This window comes from Scyliorhinus torazame, chromosome 17 (genome assembly GCF_047496885.1).
Source record: "Scyliorhinus torazame isolate Kashiwa2021f chromosome 17, sScyTor2.1, whole genome shotgun sequence".
NCBI lineage: Eukaryota > Metazoa > Chordata > Chondrichthyes > Carcharhiniformes > Scyliorhinidae > Scyliorhinus > Scyliorhinus torazame.
Window position 1 is genome coordinate 73,145,340 of NC_092723.1, and position 24,950 is coordinate 73,170,289.

Genomic DNA, 24,950 nt, shown 5'->3' on the forward strand with positions numbered 1-24,950 from the left:
CTGGACAGGCTTTGGGGAGGAGGAGGTTACTTACTCACCACAGGATTCCTAACCTATGACCTGCTCTTGCAGCCACGGTATTTATATGACTAGTTCAGTTCAGGGTTGATGATAACAGGCTGGTTATTCCAATAAATCACAGCGTTGCAAACTTCCATAACTTTAATTATTTTATGTAACTGGGACAAGACTGATAAACGAGGGCATGTCTGCGTGGAGTTTGCACTTTCTCCCAGTGTCTGCCTGGGTTTCCGCTGGGTGCTCAGTTTCCTCCCACAGTCCAAAGATGTGCAGGTTAGGTGGATTGGCCATGTTAAATTGTCCCTTAGTGTCGAAAAGGTTAGGTGGGGTTACAGAAATAGGGTGGAGGCATGGGCCTAATTAGGGTGCTCTTTCCAAGGGGCGGTGCACACTCGATGGGCCGAATGGCCTCCTTCTGCACTGTAGTGATTCTGTGATGTGTTTTTTTTTATATCCAGCTCTACATTCTTAAACTTTAATCAACACATCCTGTTCCAATTTCCTCCACCCTCCAAGGCGTGGTAGTTAAATGTCAAGTTTAGGTGGGGTTACGGTGATAGGGTGGGGGAGTGGGCCTATGTAGGGTCCTCTTTCAGAGGGTTGGTGGAGACTCAATGGGCCGAAAGGTGTACACAACCAGTAATAATTTAAAATCTTCTAATTGTGCACTGTTTCAATCATCTTTTCCTTTTCTGTCCAGTGTTGCTATGGCAGAAGGATGTAATTACATTTGCCAAGTTAACACAAGCAGCTTTTTTTAATAAATGTGTACAGAGGAATTTAGAATGAAAATATACAAGAACAGAATTAAACCTGCAGACATCTGATCCATATCATCCCAACTACTAACCGCATCATCTGAAGACTACCACGTCATCTGAAGACTACACTTAGTCTTAACGCATATTGCACAGTTACTGCTTTCCTAGACTGACAACTAAAAAAAAAAAAATTGAGCTTTAAATTTAGAAATGAATAATCAGAACACTTGGGTCAAAATGTCTTTAAACCCGCCAATTATACTTTGCTTTACAATTTACATAAAGAGATCTTCCAGTAACCTCTAACACAAACAAATCTATATTTTTTTCTCCCCCAAAGTGCTGCGTCAGATCCCCACACATTATGTACTAAAATACTGCATTATACTCTTCACTAATCAAGCAGACAAGAAAATACACACTTCAATCCTGCATTGTAATGCATTCTTTACCCAAAATTGGGATAGCTAGAATACAAAATAGAATGAGATAAAGTAGCACCCTTCATTTGGTAATATATATCTGAAATACATAAAGAATTGCAATTCAATGCAACATGCGTAATACAAGAGGACAGACAGGAAGTGCTGGAAATACTCAGCAGCTCTGGCAACACCTGTGGAAAGAGAAACAGAGTTAACACTGCAAGTCAAACATGAGACGGATGGGTTTTATGCCCTTGAAAGGGCAGAAAGAACAAAAGGGAAGGTCTGGGATAGGATAGTGAGATTAATGACAAAACAAATGTCATGGAATAGGGCAAAGGGAGTGGTTGCAATAGTCCGAACCTTTACAGTACTGGAGGATGCCATTCAAGCCCATTGTGCCTGCACGGTCTTATTCTCCCACCTTCTCCTACAACCTTGCACATTCTTCCTTTTTGGATTAACAGTAATTCTCTTTTGGATGCCTCAATTGTACCTGCCTCCACCACAATCTCAGGCAGCGCATTCCAGACCTGAATCGCTGCATCACAAAGTCGCTTTTGCCTATTATTTTAAATCTGGGTCCTCACATTCTTGATGCTTTCACGAATGGAAAGTTTCTCCTTATCTACTCTGTCCAGACACCTCATGCTTTTGGATGCATTAAAGAAACAGTGTATTTGGCCAGAGTGGGTGTGAATAGCAGGATAATGAAGCTCTGCCTGAAAGCAAAAATAGGAAAACAAGATCAAAACTAGCGCACGGCAAAAAGCAAAACAAAATGGAGAACAAGGTCATGATCTGAAATTGTTGAACTCAATGTTGAGCACAGAAAGCAGTAAAATACCGAATGGGACGATGAGGTGCTGTTCCTAGAATTTGCGCTGAGCTTCACTGGAACACTGCAGCAGGTCGCGAACAGAAATGAGTGCGAGAGCAAGTGGAGAATTAAAATGACCAAGAAACTCCAGGTCATGGTAAAATAGACCAAGAAACTAGACGCTTCGGGTACTAACAGCACAGCACGGTAGCAGCGGTTAGCCCGGTTGCTTCACAGCGCCAGGATCCCAGGTTCGATTCCCAGCTTGGGTCACTGTGCAGACTCTCCCAGTCAGCGTGGGTTTCCTCCGGGTGCTCCGGTTTCCTCCCACAGCCCAAAGATGTCCAGGTTAGATGGATTGGCCATGCAAAATTGCCTTCAAGTGTCCAAAACAGGTTAGACCGGGTTACGGGGATAGGGTGGAAGTGTGGGGCTTAGGTGGGCCGGTGCAATCGATAGGCCGAATGGCCTCCTTCTGCACTGTAAATTCAATGTTCTATGATGTGGGCGAAGAGGAGGTGGTCCGCAAGTAGTCACCCAATCTGTGTTTGGTCTCCTCCATGTAGAAGAGACTGCAAGGTAGACTAAATTGAAAGTAATCACTGCTTCACCTGGATATGGAGGTGGGAGGGGCAACCCCCATCACATTTCTGGGAGGGAGTGGAAGGGGCGAGAAGAGAAATTCAGGAAAGGATTCAGATATAACTGAGGGCCCTGTCAACCAGAGTTTGTAAGGCGTGTGTGGGGGGTCGGGGGGGAGGAGGAGAGAGAAGAGAGGAGGGGGGGGGGGGGGGGGGTGGTCAGGGAGGAATCCTCAACTGAAGAAAAAGACAGACATCAGAAGGTCAGTCATGGAAGGTTGCATCATCAGAACAGATGTGACAGCGCGGGCTTTTTCCCGCGCTGAAGACTGGAGGGGGCGGGGCCGGGGAAACAAAGGTTGTTTCCCGCGCTTAGAATGGAGGGGGGGGGGGGGGGGAAGAGAAAAAAAAGAGTCTATGGATGGGGAACGGGAGAGGGGGGGGGGGGGGGGGGGGGAAGAAAGAGTCTATGGATGGGGAACGGGAGAGGAGGGGGTGTCACACAATGGGAGGAGTCGAAGGAGGCGGGAGCGGCCGGGGTCAGCAGGAGGCAGCTGACTTGCGGAAGTGCAATGGGGGAGTAAATCAGCTAGGATGGGTCCTAGCCGGGGGGAATAGAGTTGCTGCTGCTATGGTCAAGGGAGAGCTGGAGCGAGTGGGGGAGGGGGGTTGAGACGGGGCTATGCCGCTGTGGGGAACGGGCCGGGTGTGGGGTGCGGGCGCGTGGCTGACCGAGGAGGGGCCATGGCTAGTCGGCGGGGGGCGTAGCCCCCTGATCCGGCTGATAACCTGGAATGTAAGGGGACTGAATGGGCCGGTTAAGCGGGCCCGCGTACCTGAACGGGCTCAAGGCGGATTTTATGCTCCAGGAGACACACCTGAAGGTGGCAGACCAGGTAAGATTGAGGAAAGGGTGGGTAGGTCAGGTGTTTCACTCAGGGCTGGATGCCAAAAATCGAGGGGCGCCGATCTTGGTGGGAAAGGTGGTGTCATTCGAGGTGTCGAGCATTGTGGCAGATAATGGCAGTAGGTATGTAATGGTAAGTTGCAGGGAGAGAGGGCAGTACTGGTCAATGTGTATGCCCCAAATTGGGACGATGCGGGTTTTATGCGGCGCATGTTGGGTCGGATCCCAGACCTGGAAGTGGGGGGCCTGATAATGGGGGGAGACTTTAACACGGTGCTGGATCCGGCACTGGATCGCTCCAGGTCTAGGACGGGTAGGAAGCCGGCGGTGGCTAGAGTGCTGAGGGGGTTTATGGACCAGATGGGAGAGGTGGACCCTTGGAGATTTGCAAGGCCGGGGGCTAGGGAATTTTCATTCTTCTCATGTCCATAAGGCTTATTCCCGAATCGACTTTTTCATTTTTGAGTAGGACGCTGATAGCGAGAGTAGAGGACACGGAGTATTCCTCCTCCCCCCCCCCCCGACCCCACACACACACCTTCCATTTCGGACCACATCCCGCATTGGGTGGACTTGGAGGAGGAGAGGGACCAGCGCCCGCTGTGGTGCTTGAAGGTGGGACTGTTGGCAGACGAGGAGGTGAACGAGCGGGTCCGAGGAGGCATAGAGAGGTACTTTGAGACCAACGACAAGGGGAAGTCCGAGTGGGGATGGTATGGGAGGCGCTGATATGGGGAGAGCTGATCTCCATTAGGGCCCACCACAAGGTGCCGGGGGGGGGGGGGGGGGGGGGGGGGGGGAGAAAAGATGGTGAGGGTAGACAGGAGGCATGCGGAGGTGCCGGAGGAAGGATCGGTGAGGAGGAGGCGCAGCCTCCAGGCCGAATTCGACCTGGTGACCACCAGGAAGGCGGAGGTGCAGTGGAGGAAGGCCCAGAGGGCGATCTAGGAGTATGGGGAAAAGGCAAGCCGGATGCTGGCGCATCAGCTTCTGAAGCGTGACGCAGCTAGGGAGATCGAGTGAGTTAAGGACAGGGGAGGGAGTGTGGTTGGCATCAATGGGGTCTTCAGGGACTTTCACGAGGAATTGTACCGATCCGAGCCTGGATCAATTGAGGTTTCCAAAGGTGGAAGAGGGACTGGTGGTGGGATTAGGGGCCCCGATTGGGCTGATCAAAGGGATAGGAAGCATGCAGACAGGGAAGGCACCGGGGCCGGACGGTTTCCCGGTCGAATTCTATAAATTTGGGCCCGTTGCTAGTCAGGACCTTCAATGAGGCAAGGGAGGAGGGGGGCTTTGCCCCCGACGATGTCCCGAGCACGGATTTCCTTGATCCTGAAGCGGGACAAGGATCCCCTGCAGTGTGGGTCTTACAGACCGATTTTCTTGCTAAATATAGATGCCAAGGTGCTGGCGAAGGTCTTAGCCACGAGGATTGAGGATTGTGTGCCGCAGATCATTCATGAAGACCAGACGGGGTTTGTGAAGGGGAGGTAGTTGAACGCGAATGTGCGGAGGCTTTTGAACGTTGTCATGATGCCTGCGAGGGTGGGGGAGGCGGAGATAGTGGTGGCGATGGACGCTGAGAAAGCCTTCGATAGGGTAGAGTGGGGGTACCTGTGGGAGGTGCTGAAGAGATTCAGGTTTGGGGATGGGTTTGTCAGGTGGGTTAGGCTGTTGTAGGAGGTCCCGATGGCGAGTGTGGCCACAAACAGGAGGAGGTCCGAGTACTTTCGGTTGACCGAGGGACGAGGCAGGGGTGTCCCGTGCCCCCTGCTCTTCGCACTGGCGATTGAACCCCTGGCTATGGCACTGAGGGAGTCAAGGAACTGGAGGGGGTTGGTGCAGGGTGGGGAGGAGCATAGGGTGTCGCTCTATGCGGACGACCTGCTGCTGTATGTGGCGGACCCGGTGGGGGGGGGGAATGCCAGAAGTAATGAGGATTCTTAGGGAATTCGGGGACTTTTCGGGGTAGAAGCTCAACATGGGGAAGAGCGAGCTGTAGTGGTTCACCCAGGGGACAAGGAGAGGGGGATTGGCGAGCTCCCACTAAAAAGGGGGGGGGGGGGGGGAGAGGAGCGTCAGGTATTTGGGGGTCTGGGCCGCCCTGCATAGGCTTAATTTTACAAGGCTGGTGGAGGTGTTCAAGAGGTGGGACGCATTGCCGCTGTCCTTTGCGGGTAGGGTGCAGTCAATCAAAATGACGGTGCCCCCAAGGTTTTTCGTTCCTGTTCCAGTGCCTCCCCCGGTTTATCCTGAAGGCTCCTTTTAGGCGGGTTAACAGGAGTATAATGGGGTTTGTGTGCGCGCGAGGGACCCCGAGGGTGAGAAGGTTGTTCCTGGAGCGAAGCAGAGAGAGGGGGGTCTGGCGCTGCCCAACCTCTGTGGGTACTACTGGGCCGCCAATGCGACGATGGTGCGCAAGTGGGTGATGGAGGGGGAGGGGACTGCATGGAAGAGGCTGGAGACGGCGTCGTGTGGGTACAAGTCTGGGGGCGCTGGCAACAGCGCCACTGCCGCTCCCCCCAAGGAGGTATACCACGAGCCCTGTGGTGGCGGCTGCCCTCGAAATTTGGGGGCAGTGGAGGTGGCATGGGGGAGTGGGGGGGGAAAAAGAGAGAGTTGGGGCCTCGGCGTGGACCCTATTACGGGGGAATCACCGGTTCGCCACAGGGAGAACAGGTGGAGGGTTTTCAGGGCAGGGATACAAAGGTTGGGGGACCTGTTTGTGGACGGGAAGTTCGCGAGCCTGGGTGAGCTGGAGGAGAAGTACGGGCTCCCCGTGGGGAACACCTTCAGGTACTTGCAGGTAAGGGCGTTTGCCAGGCGGCAGGTGGTGGAATTCCCGCGGCTACTGCCCCACACAGTACAGGACAGGGTGCTCTTGGGGGGGTGGGTGCGAGTGGGGAAGCTCTCGGAAACTTACCAGGTGATGCAGGAGGAGGAGGAGGCCTCGGTGGTGGAGGTGAAAGGTAAGTGGGAGGAGGAGCTGGGAGAGGAGATTGAGGAAGGGACGTGGGCAGATGCCCTAGGGAGGGTGAACTCTTCCTCATTGTGCGCGAGGCTCACTCATACAGTTTAAGGTGCTGCACAGGGCACACATGACCGAGACAAGGATGAGCCGGTTTTTTTGGGGGTGAGGACAGGTGTGTTAGGTGCTCAGGGAGCCCAGCAAATCACACCCATATGTTCTGGGCATGCCCAGCACTGGAGGAATTTTGGAAGGGCGTAGCGAGGACGGTGTCGAGGGTGGTAGGATCCAGGGTCAAATCAGGCTGGGGGCTCGCAATATTTGGGGTGGCAGAGGAGCCAGGAGTGCAGGAGGCAAAAGAGGCCGGTATTCTGGCCTTTGCGTCCCTGGTAGCCCGGCGAAGGAATCTTCAGTGGAAGGATGTGAGGCCCCCAAGCGTGGAATCCTGGATCAGCGATATGGCAGGGTTCATTAAATTGGAGGGGGTGAAATTCGCCACGAGTGGGTCGGTGCAAGGGTTCTTTAGGCAGTGGCAACCGTTCTTAGACTTCCTGGCAGAAATTGGTCAATGGCAGCAGGAACTCGGGGGGGGGGGGGGGGGGGTTTACTTTATTTTTGTTTTTGTTATTTACACTGAAGGGTCTGAGGGGGTGTATATACCTGTTAAGTTAAGTCGGGGTGTTAATGTTAATTTATTATTTATGTACAGGGGGAGGGGGGTATGGAGGGTTGCTTTTCTAGACTGTGTTTTGTACTTAACCCTGTTGAGTTCTTTTTACATTTTGTTATTGATATTTTATGAAAACCTTAATAAAAAATATTTTTTAAATAAAGAACAGATGTGACAGAGAGAAGTGTAGTTGAGGCCACTGTCCACTAATTGCCAATATACGCCCATGGCTATCACACCCTACAAGGACTCCATTCCATTCTCCCAGTTTCTCCGTTGCTCTCTACCCTGTCCCTTTTGTTCTTCCTCCTCCTCCTTTAAACTGCATAAAATCCATCACATTTCTTCAAAACCAATGGTAATCATATTTGACTCAAAACATTACAACCATTTTTACTCTCCACAGATGCTGCCAGACCTGATCATTTCATTTTTATTTCAAATGTTCTTTTAAAATATATGGGGACCCTTTATTAACTAGAATTTTCTTATCCAGTCAGCCTGCCAAAAATAGATTTATATTACCAAAACCTCCACAAATGCTATTCATTGAACTTTTGCAAAACAGATAAGTATAAGGGATAATCCGCTTCTCAATTTCTATATAGATGTGCAAGTTAGGATTTGCGTCCTCACCCAAAAGCAAAAGCATTCCAAATTAGCAAGTATAAATAAAATGCAAGGGTAAAAAAAAGATTCCAAAAGGATTGTTCGCACTGCTTTAGAAAATCCCATTCTGTTTGGGGAAGCATTTCTTAAGAGAAGCTATTGCCCTATAATGCAATCTCGACAACATGCTGGATACAATATACTAAAACCGAAGCAGTCTTTAAAATGTGAATTGCTAACCTAGATCTAATCATCAGTATTGGGTGATACAGCATAAGCAAATATGCAGTTTAGATTTGCTGAAAACTTTATTTCATTGTCCTGTTGGGCTTAAAGCACATATGTATTCAAGTGAATTAGATAGGTCATACAAGGTTCCACAAATGTATTCTCTCATCTGCCACTATGTCATGATCCACTAGTTGCTTAACTAGTTCATTGGTTAAGTTTCTCATAACAATGCAATATCTTACCAATTTATTTTGCATTTTGCAATTCAATTCTTACCTGCACCTATCAGTTTTAATGTTTTGTCTAGTTCACTTCAGCTTGCTAAAATCAGTTATGCTGCATGCAGCCTTTTCCCGTCAAGGAGATGCACTACGCTTTTTGTGGGTGAGGTTTAGCATACAAGTACTGAATTATCTAATGATTTTTAATTACTCATGATGTTATTCTACCAATGCACGCATCCAATAGGATATGGGTAAATGCCAGCAATCTTCTGTGAAGCTAATCATGCAGAAATTGATTTTGATTCAGTTCAGCTTCCAAGAATTCTCTGATGCAGGGTCAATCGAGAGTTCTGTGAAATGGTGCATCTCTTCAAAAATGGGCGGCAAGGGGAGAAATTTACAAAACCTACCACAACCATGCTGCATTCTGTTGTTCCAACTTCCTCTAGTCTTACATCCAAGCTCACATCCATTGGTCCTGCATATTCCTCCCTCAATTATCAGTGACAGGTCTTTCAATCATGTCAACCCTGCTCAAACTCCCTCCCCAAAACTCTGCATTTGCTATTTCTGTTCCAGCCTTCAAAAGCTTCCTCAAAACGGTCAGGCCTTTCCTTGTTCATCTCTCTAATATTTTCACTGCCGGTTGGCATTCTTTCCCCATGAACTACACATTCGCCATGTTGGACAAGCTATAAAAAGGCAGGTCGCTATCGGAAAACGGAAAGCCTAATAGGTGCAAGACAGATTATAACAATAACTTAACTTCAAAAATATTTTGTTGTCTGTGGGGCATCCACTGGAAGGTTCCACACAAGGTCTAATTATAAGATAGAAGCTTGGTACATTAGGCTGAAAGTTAGGAGGTTGTATTTTAAATCCGTGCATTCTCATTGGGAGTCTGTGGAAGGAAAGCCTCCAAATGTATTTTTATGTTTGAGTTAAAGTGGAGGACACACAGACACCAGTATATTATAAAGCGATAACACCGGTTGTAAAGTACAAGGGTGCAGGCTACAAGCTTCTCTATAATCAATACATAACGGCTTCCTACCCTCCAGCAAGTGAGATAAGCACTTCCACTATGCTACCAGGGGCTGGATTGGTTTTTCAGTAAATGCCCTGGTGGATTACATACCTTGTGGTGATGTTGAATATTGCACTTTGTACTGTTGTCAGATCGGTTTAGCACACGCTCAAAGAGGTTTTCAAATGCTAGGTGGTCAAAGAGGCAGAGAAAAAGATCTATCAAACTAGCAGAGAATTCCTATTCTTGCTGCACTGGGGTGAGTGTCCCAGAGCAGCACTGAGAAAAGTAGAAGGTCTAGCAGCGTTGGGAAGTGCTCTTTGTAGGCTGTTGAGTAGGCACGAACTTCGGTTTCAGATCAAGTTTTCTTTAGCTGCAGTTTGCTCTTTGGTTGTTTCAGCTTATTTTTATTTCTGTCAACGTGATCCGAACTTGAAGCAGCAGTTTCAGATGGTAAATTCAGTTCTATTTCACTTCATACTGGAAAGAGAAAAATAAATAGCATTAAAAATGGCAGGAAGAGATTTTTGCAAAAAATGTGCAGAATAGCAAAACATTTACTCAAGCTATTAAAATACTGGCCAGATAGTTTTATTAGGAGAAAAGGCTAGGGGTATGAACATTCAAAGTCTCATCCAACTTTTCCTGCAAACAATAGGGCAGGTTCTAGAGGACTGTATTGCCCGGCAGTCAAGCATTTGAACAGCCATATACATTTAGGGATGCAGCTTTATCATCAAATGGGCAGGGATGAAAGGCTGGGCAATGCAGTGGTGACATCATGGCCCAAATATTTCCACGAGCTGGGTTTAAAATCAGTTGATTCATGGAGCTCAAATGAAACTGGCCCTGCAAATCTCAACCGATTCTCAGTATACAAAACCAAACCACATTTTTTAAAAATAACTTTTTATTGATATTTTCAACAATTATAAACCATTATGTACATCGCTGGCCATGTTCATTCACTACGACGGTTTGTCTTTTCCTTCCCTTGAGTTTTCCTATATACAGTCTGCCACCATCTTTGGCTCGGTGTGCAGTTCCCCCCACTCCCCCATCCCATCTTTCTTTTCTTCCCCCGTCGGCTTCGGCCGTGTTTTCCCTGTGGGGCTCCCCCCCGGCGTTGTCTCTTATGCTTCTCCAGCCCTTTCTCCCCTTCCTTTCCGCACCCCGGGTTGCACGCTCCTATGGTTCCCCCAGTCTTCCTCTTTTCTTTCTAACTTTCCTGTTTCCCCATCTATTCATTGCTGCTGGCCTCAAACAGGTTCTGGGACAGGCCGACGTACTGCCCCCATGCATTTAGGAAGCCTTCCTCGGACGGCATATTTAATCTCCTCCAGGTGGAGAAATTCCGAAAGGTCAGCTGTGGGCTGCTGATTGCCCATCCGAGCAGGATTCTTCAGCGCGCGATTAGGGAAGCGAAAGCTAGGGAGTCGGCCCTCTTTCCCATGTGTAGCTCTAGCTGTTCAGATACCCCGAAGATTGCCACTATTGGGCATGGCTTCACCCTCACAACCTTGGACATTGCCTCGGTGCCTCGGAGAAGGCTGTCGGAGAAGACTGTCCAGAACCCAGCCAGTTTGGAACAAGCGTGTGGTTGGCCGGACCCCTTTGGCACAGTTCACATTTATCCTCCACCTCTGGGAAGAACCTGCTCATTCAGCTTCTGGTCAGGTGTGCTCTGGGCACCGCTTTGAACTAACTGCACGAGGCTGAGCCTTGTGCAGGAGGTGCAGTTGGCCCTGTTCAGTGCTTCGCTCCAGAGTCCCCACCCCACTTCTGTCCCCAGTTCATCCTCCCATTTCCACCTGGTCTCGTCCAGTGGTGTTCGGGCTCTGTCCAGTAGCTGTCCATGCATTTTCCCACAAGAGTCCCCCTTCTTTACTGTCTGTATTTAACAGGTCCAGCGGTACCCTACTGTCTCTTGGCGGAGGAAGTGCTTTATTTGCAGGCATCTCGTTTCCTGTCGGCAGTTCCCATTCCTCCGTCAGTTCATCCAGTGTCGCCAGTCTGTGCCGATGTAAAAGTCCCGGTCAGCGTGCCACCGTCCCGTCTCCATTTCTTAAAAGGTGGTGTCTAGCATGGCTGGGAGGGGGGGGAATCTGTGGTTGCCGCAGATGGGGGCCATCCTAGTCAGCCCGAAGTGCTGTCTTAATTGGGCCCACGTTTTCAGTGTAGCTGCTACCACTGGGCTTGATGTGTATTTTGCCAAGGGGGATGGCAGTGCTACTGTAGCCAAGACCTGGAGGGTCGTCCCCTTGCAGGAGGCCTCCTCCAGCAGCACCCACTCTGAATTGGGTTTGTGTACCCAACCCCTCACTCTTTCCACCATTGCTGCCTAGTGGTAGTACTGCAGGTTTGGTAATACCAGGCCATCTTTGATTTTCCTCCTTTCAGTGTCGGTTTGGAACTCTGATTCTTACCCCACCACACAAACGTCATGATTAAGCCATCTATGTTTTGGAAGAAGGCCTTGGGAATGAAGATCGGTATGGATCTAAACAGGAAGAGGAACCTTGGCAGTACGTTCATTTTGATCATCTGCACTCTCCCCGCCAGGGAGAGTGAGAGTGAGTCCCACCTTTGAAGGTCTTTTCTTACTTCCTCCACCAGGCTGGTCAGGTTCCACTTGTGGATCTGTGTCCAGTCTCTGGCTATTTGGATCCTCAGGTATCAGAATCTGTTTTGGGCTTCTATTTTTTAATATAAATGGGAGCTCCTCCAGCTGTCCCTCTCCCGTTTGGGTTCACTGGGAATGCTCATTTTTACCCAGGTTGAGTTTGTAACCCAAGGAGGTTCCAAACTCTTTCAGGATTCGCACCATCACCTTCAGTCCTTTCTGTGACTTCAAGGCATACAGGAGCAATTCATCCGCATAGAGTGAAACTCTGTAGTCTCCTCTCCAGATGTCCATCCAGCTTTTCACGTTCTGCAGGGCTCTTGCCAGGAGTTCAATTGCTAGCGCAAACAAGAGAGCGGACAACGGGCATCCTTGCCTTGTGCCCCTTTGTAGCTGGAAATATTCAGGAGCTGGTGGTGTTGGTTCGAACGCTCGCCTTGGGAGCGTAGTATAGGATTCGCACCCAGGCAGTGAATCCCACTCAAGTACCTCAAGGAGGTACTTCCATTGGACTCTGTCAAAGGCCTTTCCTGCGTCCAGGGAGGGGATCACCTCTGGTGTTGTCTCCCCGGGGAGGGGGTCATTATTACATTCAGCAGCCGCCTGATGTTCACATTGAGTTGCCTACCCTAGACAAAGCCCGTTTGGTCCTCTGCAACGCAGTTTTCCAGCCTTTTGGCCAAGACCGTTTGAGTATTTTCCAGTCGACATTTAGCAGCGAAATGGGTCTGTGATGCGCAGTCCGTCGGGTCTTTGTCATTTTTGGGTATCAAAGAAATGGTGGCCTGCGCCAACATAGGACGCAGGGTGCCCCTCGCCAGCGAACATGTCCCTTAGATGTGGGGCCAGGGCGGTCGTGAATTTTTTATGGAAATCTGCCGGGAACCCGTCGGGCCCCGGCGCCTTCCCCGCCTGCATGGGGCTGATGCGCAGCCCCCCACCCCTCCAGTCTGTCTTCCCCCACAACTGGTAGTTCCAGTCTGTCAAGGAACTGTTTTATCCCCTCGTCCCCGTCGGGAGGTGTACAGCCCTCGGTAGAAGGCCTCGAATGCTCGGTTGACCTCTTTTGGTTCTGTTACCAGTCTGCCTCTCCTATTAGTTACCTGTGCTATTTACCTCGTGGCTGCCTGCTTTCTCAGTTGGTGAGCCAGTAGGCAACCAGCCTTGTCCCCATATTCATAGAAGGTCCCCCGTGTCTGGCGGGTTGGTGCATTGCTTTCCTGGTGAATAGCAGGTTAAAGTCCATTTGTAGCTTTTTCCTCTCCGCCAGGAGCTCTACGTTCGGGGCCTCAAGAGTGCTTTCTGTTGAACTCCAAGATGGAGTCGACCAGTTGCTGCCTGACTGCCCTCTCGTCCCCCTCTTTGCATGCCTTGTAGGCTATAATCTCTCCTCTAATCATGGCCGTAAGTATCTCCCAAAACGTGGAGGATGAGACCTCCCCGTTTTGGTCGTTACCAATGTAATCACCTATGGTCCGCGATGCTTTCTGGCAGAAGGTCTTGCCGGCCAGGAGGTCCGTGTCCAACCTCCATGTGGGGCGCTGGGCGCCACCCGGCTCCAACCTCACATCCATGTAATGTGGAGCGTGGTCAGAGATGACGGTCACAGAATATTCAGCTCCTATAATTCCTAGAAGCACCGATTTCTCCACTGCAAAAAAGAAATCGATGTGGGTGTAACACCCTGTGCAACTGCGAAAAGTACGAGAACTCCTTCTGTCCCATGTGTAGGAACCTCCATGGGTCCACCGCCCCAATCTGCTCCACGAATGCTCCCAATTCCATAGCCATGCCCATCTTTTGTCCCCGTTCTGGGGTTTGATCGGTCAGTTGGTGGGTCCAGTATACATTTAAAGTCGCCCCCCCATAATCAGTCGATGTGTGTCAATGTTGGGGATTTCTGCTATGGTCTGTCTTTTTTATATAAAGTCTGTCGTCCCGATTGGGAGCGTACACATTCACCAGCACCACCGGTGCCCCTTGCAGGATACCACTGGCCATGACGTACCGTCCCCCTGGGTCTGTAACCGTCCTGATCTCAGTAATCTCGTCCTCTTGCTCATCAATATGGTGACTCCCTAGCCCTCGTCCCGTAGCATGAATGGTACGTCTGTCCCACCCAGCCCTTCTTTACCAGCAATCTGTCCTTCTCCCTCGGGTGTGTCTCCTGTAGGCAGACTGTCGCCTTCAAGTTTCTCAGGTGGGCGAAGACTCTGGATCTTTTCAACAGGCTGTTAAGTCCCCTTATGTTCCAGGTGATTACCCTGGTGGGGGGTTTCTGACCCCCGCGCCCCCCCCCCAATCCTGTGCGATCAACCATACTTACCTGGTGGACAAGCCCCTGCACTCTGGGGTTTCCTTTGTTAGGGGGCCACCCAAAACGGCCACTGTCGCCGCTTGCACCACGAGGTTGGCCCCTCCGCTCCAGGGTCTTCCTTTGTTCAGAGGTCACCCAACATGGCCATCAACTATGTGTACGCCACATGAGTGCACCCCTGTACTCGGGGTCTCCCTTTGTCCAATGACTTGGATGAGGAAGTGGAAGGGTGGGTTAGTAAGTTTGCAGTTGTACATAGTGTTGAGGGTTGTTGCAGGTTACAACAGGACATTGACAGGATGCAGAGCTGGGCTGAGAAAGGGCAAATGGAGTTCAACCTTGATAAATGTGAAGTGATTAATTTTGGAAGGTCGAATTTGAATGCTGAATACAGGGTTAAAGGCAGGATTCTTGGAAGTGTGGAGGAACAGAGGGATCTTGGGATCCACATATATAGATCCCTTAAAGTTGCCACCCAGGTTGATAGGGTTAAGAAGACGTATGGCATGTTGGCTTTCATTAACAGGGGGATTGAGTTTAAGAGCTGCGAGGTTTTGCTGCAGCTTTATAAAACTCCAGTTCGACCACACTTGGAATATTGTGTCCAGTTCTGGTCGCCTCATTATAGGAAGGATGTGGATGCTTTGGAGAGGGTACAGGAGATTTACCAGGATGCTGCCTAGACTGGAGGGCATGTCTTATGAAGAAAGGTTGAGGGAGCTAGGGCTTTTCTCACTGGAGCAAAGAAGGCAGAGAGGTGACTTGATTGAGGTGTACAAGGTGATGAGAGGCATGGATAGAGTGGATAGCCAGAGACTTTTCCCCAGGGTGGAAATGGTTGTCATGAGGGGACATTGTTTTAAGGTGATTGGAGGAATGGAGAGGGGAGATGTCAGAGGTAGGTTCTTTAAACAGAGTGGTGGGTGTGTGGAATGCACTGCCAGCAGAGGTGGAGGAGTCAGTCATTAGGGACATTTAAGCGACTCTTAGACAGGCACATGGACAGCAGTAAATTGAAGGGGTGTAGGTTAGGTTGATCTTAGATTAGGATAAATGGTCAGCACAACATTGTGGGCTGAAGGGCCTGTACTGTACTGTTCTATGCTCTACTTCTCCCGAGGGACTTCTTCGGCGCCATCGTAGTTCCTCGCCCCATTCCATCCCCGCCAAGGCCCGTGTGTCTCACTGCCTAGCCTTTCCTGTCTTTTTGTTCCCTTTCTGTCGCAGTTCTCTTTCTCTTCCCCACCCCCCCCCCCCCCCCCTCCCTGCCCCCCAGCCCCCCACTACCAGCCAGGTGCTCCCTCTCCCCAGAGGTGCGTGCTGCGACCACCCTTACTGCCAGTCTCCCCTCCCTGTGCTGATCTAGCCCTGGCCCCGTTCTGCCTACCCGTCTCCATCCCCTACCAGCTTCCCCTATTCTCACTCCCTTCTCCCCGTTTCCAATCTTCAAACTGAAACAAAGGCAAAAACGTAGTCCACATTACAGTCCTTGTTTTTGGTCAGTCCTCCACTTTCATTCCCTGCTGCCTTGTCTGTTCTCCCTCCAGGTTGTTAGTTTTTATTAAGTCTTCGGTCTCTGCCAGGGTGCTGAAGTAATGTTCCTTCCCCTGGTATGTTACCAGAGTCTGACAAGGAACAGCATGCCAAATCTTACCTCTTTTTTGTAGGGTGCCGATTTCGCTTTATTAAATTCGGCCCTTTTTTTTGGCCAGGTCCGTCCAATGTCTTGATAGACACTGATTCTGTGCCCTTCCCACGAGCACGTCTTTGCCCGTCAGGCCCACCTCAGGATCTTTTACCAGTCCTGGTATCGGTGCAGGTTTGCAATTATCGCTCTCGGCTGCTCCCCAGTTTGGGTTTAGGCCGGAGCGACCTATGCGCTCTGTCGAGTTCTGGAGGGGGTTGGAAAGCTTTCCCTCCCAACTAATAGGCCCAGCATTTGGGCGAAGTAGCCTGTTGGGTCCCTTCCCTCAATCCCCTCTGGCAGACCCACGATGCGGACATTTTGCCACCTGGTCCTCGACCTTCTCCTTGAGGGTCCTCTGGGCCGCCACCAACCTCTTCACCTCGGCCTCCAGAGCCACCATCCTGTCGCTCTGGTCCATTGACGCCTTCTCCAGGTCCAGGGTCATCTTCTCCTGGGCTTCCACTTTCCATCCCAGGTAGTCTATCGTACGCTGAACGGGCACCTCCTTCACCACCACACCACATTTTGATCGCTTCCTTCATAGCAGCCAGTTCCTTTTTTAAAAGACGGTCCTCCATCAGTCCCGTGTGTGTGTGTGTGGTGGGGGGAGGGGGTAAATCGTTGTCCGCTCCTGCTCCGCCATTTGGGTCGCCGAACTTCCCCCGCTCCTGGTTCGCCTGGGCCTCCACCTCGTGGGGCCGCTGGTCCATCCGCCTGTTGCTCCTGCCCCGTTCCTCCGCTTCTGCCTCCTCGTCGTCCCTTCGAACTGCTGTTTGCTGGCACCTTCCTACCCCCCTCATCGCTGTTTGTGCCTTTGATATTTGGGGGAGTTTTTACGGTGGCTTTTTGGGCCAACAACTCAATTTGCCATGTTGGGTCCAACTGGGAGAGCCACCTGCTGTGCGCCCGCTCAGCATAAACGCTGCCACCGAAGTCCCGAATCACATTTTTAATAAATCAAGGTCATGAAGATGTGGGGAAATATAAAAGTTAGATAACACTATAAAGACAAATTGTGCAACATTAAAAAAATCCAATTTGCTCAATTATTTTTGAAGGATAATTGTTGCATTGACACATCTGATCGGTCTCCATTTCACCCAAGGCCAAAAAAGGTGTGGGGAAACGAGAAAATAAGTCACAACTAAGCTCAATCCTGCCGTCAGCCAATATGCATGCTTTGAGTGGAGGATCACTGAATAATCAGGAGCAAGAACCATGTTGATTTCCCCACTTTATGGAACTGCAGAACACTGGGAACAATCTGCAACATAAGCCACAGCGAACTGGGAGTGGGGGGGTGTTATGCACCTCAAGCACACGAATTATCCAATATTATGCATTAAGCAATAGTGATAATGTGGAGCTTACTGTTCACAATCTTGGATCAGATTTGACAATGAGATGCACTCCTAACCGAATATCCACACCATCACTAAGACTGTCTATTTCCACCTCCATAACATTCCCCAATATCACCCCTGCCTCAGCTCACTTACCTCGGGAATTGACTATTTCAACACATACTCAGAAGGCTACCCTCGTAACTGGAAGTCATTCCAAACTGGCAGCACGGTAGCATTGTGGATAGCACAATTGCTTCACAGCTCCAGGGTCCCAGGTTCAATTCCGGCTTGGGTCACTGTCTGTGCGGAGTCTGCACATCCTCCCAGTGTGTGCATGGGTTTCCTCCGGGTGTTCCGGTTTCCTCCCACAGTCCAAAGATGTGCAGGTTAGGTGGATTGGCCATGATAAATTGCCCTTAGTGTCCAAAATTGCCTTTAGCGTTGGGTGGGGTTACTGGGTTATGGGGATAGGGTGGAGGTGTTGACCTTGGGTAGGGTGCACTTTCCAAGAGCTGGTGCGGACCCGATGGGCCGAATGGCCTCCTTCTGCACTGTAAATTCTATGATAATCTATGAAAACTCTGGTACCAGTGTCCTAACTTGTACCAGGTCCCATTCACCTGTCACTCCCATGCTCACTGACCTACATTGTCTCCTGGCTAAGCAAAACCTCTAATTTAAAATTTTCAAATAAAAACAGAAAATGCTGGAAATACTCAGCATCTGTGAAGAGATTTTTTTTTAAAATTACCATTTTAGGTCTGTGATGCTAACGGTGTTTCTCTCCAGATGCTAGTGAATTTCAATATAGGCAAAATACAGTGAGATCTTTCACTTTGTACCTAAAAAAGGATAGAACTTCTAAAAGCAAGGAGTGGAGGTCCAAAAAGGCTTGGGGGAATCCAGATAAAATCAAGCTTGAATATGTCATTTACATGCACAGAAAATAATCAAAAGAGCTGATGGAATGCTAGCCTTTATATATAGAGTAATGCTAGCCTTTATATATAGAAGAATGTATCAGCATTATACCTGGATGTCTGAGAGTTGTGGGACTGGAGATTAGGGATGGAGGCGAGGTGATGGAAAAATTTTAAAACAGGGATGAGAATTTTAAAATCAAGACATTGCTTGACCAGGGGCCAATATATAGGTCAGTAGGAATGCAGAAAATACTGCATCTAGGAAGAGGCAAAACAGTCTGTATGCCCAGTAGTTTGTCTTTACCAGTTCGCTAATGCATCAGTGTTCCTTCAGTCATCTACAAATCAGGTAAATCGCCACAGTTTTGATGAACTGCACTGCCATAGTGTTTCTTTTTGCCTGGAGGTCAAGTCAACTATTCCCAAAAGCTCTGATAAAATGTCTTGACAAACTGGGAGCTAAAATCAATTCATATGAAGGCTGATAAGGTGGATCAGAAATTGGATAAAGATCACATAAAATGTGGCTTTCAATAAGGGTGTTTCCCAACTGGATCAGCTACATGGATTTAGTACTTGGTTCCCTTCTGCTCATTAGCAATCTGTGGTTGAACAAGATTTACATATGATACCAAATTATATAGTAAACATAGAAAAACCTTAAGAGGAAAACAGACTACAATCAACATTCGATAGGACTGAGGACTGAGAAAGTGGAGCAAGATTTCATCTTTCTATATAAATTGCACAGTTATGCACACAAGTGCTCAAGATGCAATAAAGTGATGCCTGATCAATTCCTGAAGGTATAAGCACATCATCAGGATTCTGGAACCTATACAAAAAGGCTCCTGGGCTACAATGCCCAAACTCTGGAAAGGGGGATCTTAAATTCTGAAGAGATTTAATAGAATGGATGTGGAGGAAAGGTTCCACTTTGTAACCAAGGGGATAATACATACCATGAACAGGCCAAATAAAGAATTCATTGGCATAGTGGATGAAGCAAACAACATTAACTCCTTTTAATAATAATCTTTATTAGTGTCACAAGTACTTACATTAGAATCATGGAATCTATAGTGCAGAAGGAGGTCATTCGGCCCAACGAGTCTGCACCAGCCCCTGGAAAGAGAAGCCCACTTAAGTCCACACCTCCACCCCATCCCCGTAACCCCACCCAGCCTTTTTGTACACTAAGGGCAATTTAGCATGGCCAATTCACCTGACCTGCACATCTTTGGACTGTGGGAGGAAACCGGAGCTCCCGGAGGAAACCCACGTAGACACGGTGAGAACATGCAGACTCCGCACAGTGACTCAAGCCGGGAATTGAACCTGGGACCCTGGGGCTGTGAAGCAACTGTGCTAACCAGCCACCCTTATAGGTTGGGAGATGGGGTACAAGGACAGGAGACGAATAGGTTCATAGTGTAGGGTATTGGCATAGACCTAGAGAGCTGACTAACCTACTTATATGGTGTAGATTGATATTCAATGTACTCAATACCAACTAGGACCAGTGATGCCTCATTTGGAGTATGGTTTATAATGCTGGTGCACCTGCACCTCAAGGACATGGTGGCATCAGAGAAAATCAACATGGATAAACTTTAGCCTGAGTGCATTGAACTACGACAGCAGACTTTAGAATTCAGATTTGGATTCACTGGACAAGCGCAGATTTTACAGGAATCAATTCAGGTATTTGAAATTATTACGGGTGTAGATATTAAGTTTCACATATTAAGAGTCTTGTAGAACTAAGTGCTGCCTATTTCACACAAGAAAGCAGGGATTGAGGTGAATGATTTATCCCCTCAGAAAAGTAAAACAATCTGCAGAACAGATTCAAAAGGGCAGAGGCAAGTCCCAATTTTTATAGCCTTTCAATAAAATACATGACTTCACAAAAGCCAAGGCAAATGATTTTAAGAAACAGTTTACTGCCTGGGACGAGCCTCACTACCTGTGAGCATTTACAGAAGATTGCCAAGTTGGCTCTGGATGTGGCAGGCAATAAATATGGAAGCATATTTTGAGCTGGATAACATTTTCTCATCCTAGTACCCAGCACCAGACATTTCAGTGCACCTGTACCCCAAAAGGATTTCTGTAGTCCCAAGCAAATAACTCAAAATGGGGGAATTCCCCCAATGAGTTGGTTAATAAAAAGGCACCACCTAATATATCATGAAGATGCAAAGAGCGCAAGGTTTCAGGATTTACAACTAGCTTACATGATCATTGGGCACAAATTGTCTCAAAAGGTCCATAAAGCAAAAAAAAAAAAACAGATCCCTAAAGCAAACAAATAAGCAATCTTGCCTCAGCTACCCACACCCTATCTGGAAAGTGTGGTTGTGGAGGAGGCCAACTTTGGCTGCACTGTAGTTGAAAAGAATGACATTCACCTTCTCTGCTTATATATGAAGAGCAGTCACTTAGGCAAGTTATTGAAAATAGCAAGTTATTGAAAATAGCCAGTGGAAGCTACAACTTCAGAAAAAGGGAAGAAAATTGAGAGAATGAAGAGTGGAAAGAATACAAAAATAGTTAATACAACAGATGCTGGGCAACAGCTACAAGCTGATTCCCTGCACACCAAGTTCTAATCTCAACTGTAACAACTAAGAGAAAGAAAGATGAGGTCAGGTTTTTCATTCCAGTGATCAAAAAAAACAGCTGCAAAGCAAGATACCTCTTTGTAGCTGATTACACAGCACATTGTAGGGACCAGGGAGCAGTATACACTGAAAATGCAACAGCAACTTGTACCTTTTAAAAGCATATTGAAGTGGAATTGATTTTCTCTCAAAACTTTATCACAACTAAATTAAATTGGCAACGGAATTATACGTCATGACAAGATGTTAGCCTTTTCTAGAAATCAAGACTTAGTTTAAAGAAATATCTAAATTAAAACCATGATCCATCAACTTATCTTCTGATTCTTGCTTAACACCTCACATTATAATGAAGATCAGATGACAGTATTTCACTAAGTTTTAATAAAATGAAGTGCCGTGCTGCTGACCAAACATCTAAAATCCGAACCAATAATGGGATATGTTTCCATATTTAAGTTAGTCTTGGAAAGTTTAACCAGTTATAAAATTGCCACAAATTATTGTAAGGCAACCAATGCAAGTATTAATTAACTTTATGTTTTACGGTTAGGGGCAATTTTAAAAATGAGCACAGTACCACAATGCAGTGATCACCATGTTACTGAGCTCATTGACGCCACCTACATCACTGAGGTCAACACATCAATATACCAGGTAGGAGGAAATGCTGCTATACCTCCCAGAATTCAACATCCATTATTAAAAAAAATGTCATTCAGTTCCTTAAAGCTTTTCCCATCGATTGAAGTTCAATGGATTTTGAATAACTAAGATTCAAATAATATGCAGGCTGGTCATTTTAATGGAGGTTTCCTGTGAAAAATGGAGTGTGCTAACTTAATTATCACAATATCAGTATATGAACCCCAATATTGACCACTAACTTCAAAGTATTACACACTGTAGTTCCTTCACAATGCTTCAATACCCCTGAATTAAGTAACAGAAAATTAAACCAATGATTTCTGCTCCAGAAATTCCTGCTGGAAATAGATGGATATCAGATAAGGATATATTTAGTCTGAGCTGTATGCCACTAAACCTTCTGTTTACGGTTACTCAAAAATCAATGTCTACTTGGGTGAGAAAGCAGTGGATGATCAATTCCCCTGCCGTCAAAATACAGCATAATTAAACACCATCAGGAAAGAAAGGCAATTGGAAAATGGTGGCAAGTTAAAAAAAAAAATGAAGATGGTCTGTTACCATTGTACACTGAAATCAGGGAAAAGAAAAATCTTATTTTAACCTCAGTATTTTTTAATATAAATTTAGAGTACCCAATTATTTTTTTTCCAATTAAGGGGCAATTTAGAGTCGCCAATCCACCTACCCTGCACATAGAATTTACAGTGCAGAAGGAGGCCATTCAGCCCATCGAGTCTGCACCAGCTCTTGGAAAGAGCACCCTACCCAAGGTCAACACCTCCACCCTATCCCCATAACCCAGCAACCCCACCCAACACTAAGGGCAATTTTGGACACTAAGGGCAATTTATCATGGCCAATCCACCTAACCTGCACATCTTTGGACTGTGGGAGGAAACCCACGCACACACGGGGAGAACGTGCAGACTCCGCACAGACAGTGACCCAAGCCAGAATCAAACCTGGGACCCTGGAGCTGCGAAGCAATTGTGCTATCCACAATGCTACCGTGTTGCCCAGCATATTTGGGTTGTGGGGGCAAAACCCTCGCAAACACGGGGAGAATGTGAAAACTCCACACGGACAGCGACCCAGAGCCGGGATCGAACCTGGGACCTCGACGCCGTGAGACAGCAGGGCTAACCCACAGCAACACCGTGCTGCATTAACCTCAGTACTAACTAGAGCTCAATCTATTCAGAAGAAGAAATGGACAAGATTTGCATGTTATTATTTAACGGAACGGGATCTTTTAACATAGGACTGTCTATCATTGAGATTTCCACCTAACCCGTTCTCTTTCCTTTATTTTCTCAGCTCTCCAAGAAAGCATATGCATTTACCATGAACAAACTACACTTTGGTATGCTGTCCAAATGACCATTATTCTCTAGCGAATCTCTACGCTGACAGCTCCAAAGGCAATCAGTGAGGACAATGACAGCTCCAAAGGCAATCAGTGAGGACAATCTGTCAATGCATACATCTGCAGCAGGAATTCTAGGGAAACAATCAGAATAAGGTCCGATTGATTTGTCCCTCCCAATTGATTTGTCCATCCCATGCATCCTTATGGTTAATTATAGAAAGCACAACATCGCCAACCAACCAAGATCAGGTTCTGGAAACCTGCAAAGTCCAGTGCGAGTCAAACTTCTTCACCGTCACATCTATGCATATTAAATGCTTCTATATCTGTAAAAAAAACCGGTTCAATAATCTGAAGGGCACATTAGATTTACAACATTTTATTTGCCATTCAAAAGTTTGGTATAGGTGGCCATCTTGGAAGTTGACTTAAAAATTGGCTTGACCATGAAATCTAAAGAATTGCTCTTACTGTCAAAAGTAACAATCACGACAATGTTAAACCTGCAGAAGATATAATCTCCCAATTTGGATTGAATTCAGCCGGTAAACCTGCCGACCAGTCTCCCAATTTGGATTTTACTCAGCTGATGACTATAGTCTAATTCTGTACGCGCGAATAAACGACGAGAAAACTGACGCTTGTCCAAAAGTTACTGTAATAACGCAACGCACATATATTTCATAAAACGTGAAACTTAAACCTCACAGAATGAAAAACCCTTCGGTTACTCGAACGCAAGTATTCTTCCAAAAGAGCACCATTACCCCTCCATGTATACCCTTTGTTCCATCTTCAACCAAAAAAGAGCGTTCCAATTAGATAACTGCAGGAGACTTAGCATAACGTTTACAGCAAGTTAATGGAGAACCCAGCCTTCGGTGCTGAAGGACAATATTGCAGATATCGCCCCATGATCTTGTGCAGGTTGTTTACAGGCACCGAGCACACAAGGTTGCGCAATTCCACCTACTTTGTGCATGAGCTGCCAGGCCTGGCCAAGCAGCGGCGCGCGCTGCACGCTGGTATTTGTAGTCCCGAGCGGCCCCGCCCCTCCTTCCGATGGTCACAACCGACCACGAGGCCAGACTACAGCCCCCAGCGGGCAGTGCGCGGTGCAGGAAGTCCCGCCCCCTTGTCAGCAAGCTATTGGCCCCGCAGGCTGTCTATCAACAGCAACCCATAAAAGGCGATCCACACGCAGGCAAGAAATTTTCACTGGGACTTCAGATTTAAAAAAAAACAAACATCCAGCCGGACTCCGAAGGCCCTTATACACAGAGCAGGTGGTAAAGAGGGGTAAATTTGTTCCCGCTGGCAGACAGCTCCCCTTCCACCCCCCAACACAAACCCCAGCCCGCCCGCCGAGGCGACATGACGGACAGAAACACAACAAGCTCCCCCCACGATGGCGCAGCTCGGCAACACCAGGCCCCAGACCAACCCAACTGCCACCCTCAGCCGCCCCCTCCGGCCCAACACCCGCACCCGCTGAGCCACGACCTTCCCAAGCAGCCTGGAGTGGTAAAGGAAAAAGGGTGGACTGGCGCCATCCAGTCAGGGACACTCACCCCAACAGCAGAAGCACTCCAGCGCCGCCATAAGCAGCACGGCACATTACGTAGGAATAAATCAGAGTCTCGCGAGAATGTCTGCAGCTCTCGTCAAATCCCGCGCGAGGAGATCAGAGGAGGGGGCGGGGCTGTGAGGAGAGGGTGAGGTTGTGAGAAGGAGGCGGGGCAGAGAGCGAAAGGATGTGAGGGGAAGTGGCAGAGGAGGCATGATTGTGTGGAGAGGGGCGGGGTTTTGAGAAGAGGGAGAGGGATTATGAGGAGAAGGCGGGGTTGTAAGGAGAGGGGTCCGCTTTGACAAAGGGACTTGAAACGTTAGCTCTTTTCTCTCCCTACAGATTATTTTTTATTCAAAAAAATATACATTATTCATAAAATTTATCATGAGCATTACAGAGCATTTCGAATTGTCTTGACTGTACATTTCCGGCAGAGTTACACATTGCCTTGACTTTCTTCCATTCAATTTTGATAATATTATACACATATCACTCTTTACGTTTCAATTCCTTCTTAAATATTTACATTGTCATGTTTATTTTATACATTGGAGTGTTGGTGGCCCAGACCGAGGGGGGTTTACACTGTT

General features: G+C 48.0%; 1 protein-coding gene across 6 annotated transcripts in view; it reads right to left on the minus strand.

Moving 5' to 3' along the window:
* The window catches only part of csde1 (cold shock domain containing E1, RNA-binding), a 146,978-nt gene extending 122,482 nt beyond the window's left edge, over positions 1 to 24,496 (minus strand). For 3 of the 6 annotated variants that reach the window (XM_072480634.1, XM_072480633.1, XM_072480635.1), the window contains exons 1-2: positions 24,362 to 24,495; positions 9,359 to 9,727 (exon numbers count right to left, since the gene is read on the minus strand). The gene's annotated coding sequence lies outside the window, so the exon portion shown is untranslated. Of the gene's footprint in view, positions 1 to 9,358; positions 9,728 to 23,557; positions 23,577 to 24,361 lie in introns of those variants that run through there. The other 3 variants (XM_072480636.1, XM_072480631.1, XM_072480632.1) reach the window with 2 other exon arrangements.
* Positions 24,497 to 24,950: the final 454 nt, after the last annotated feature.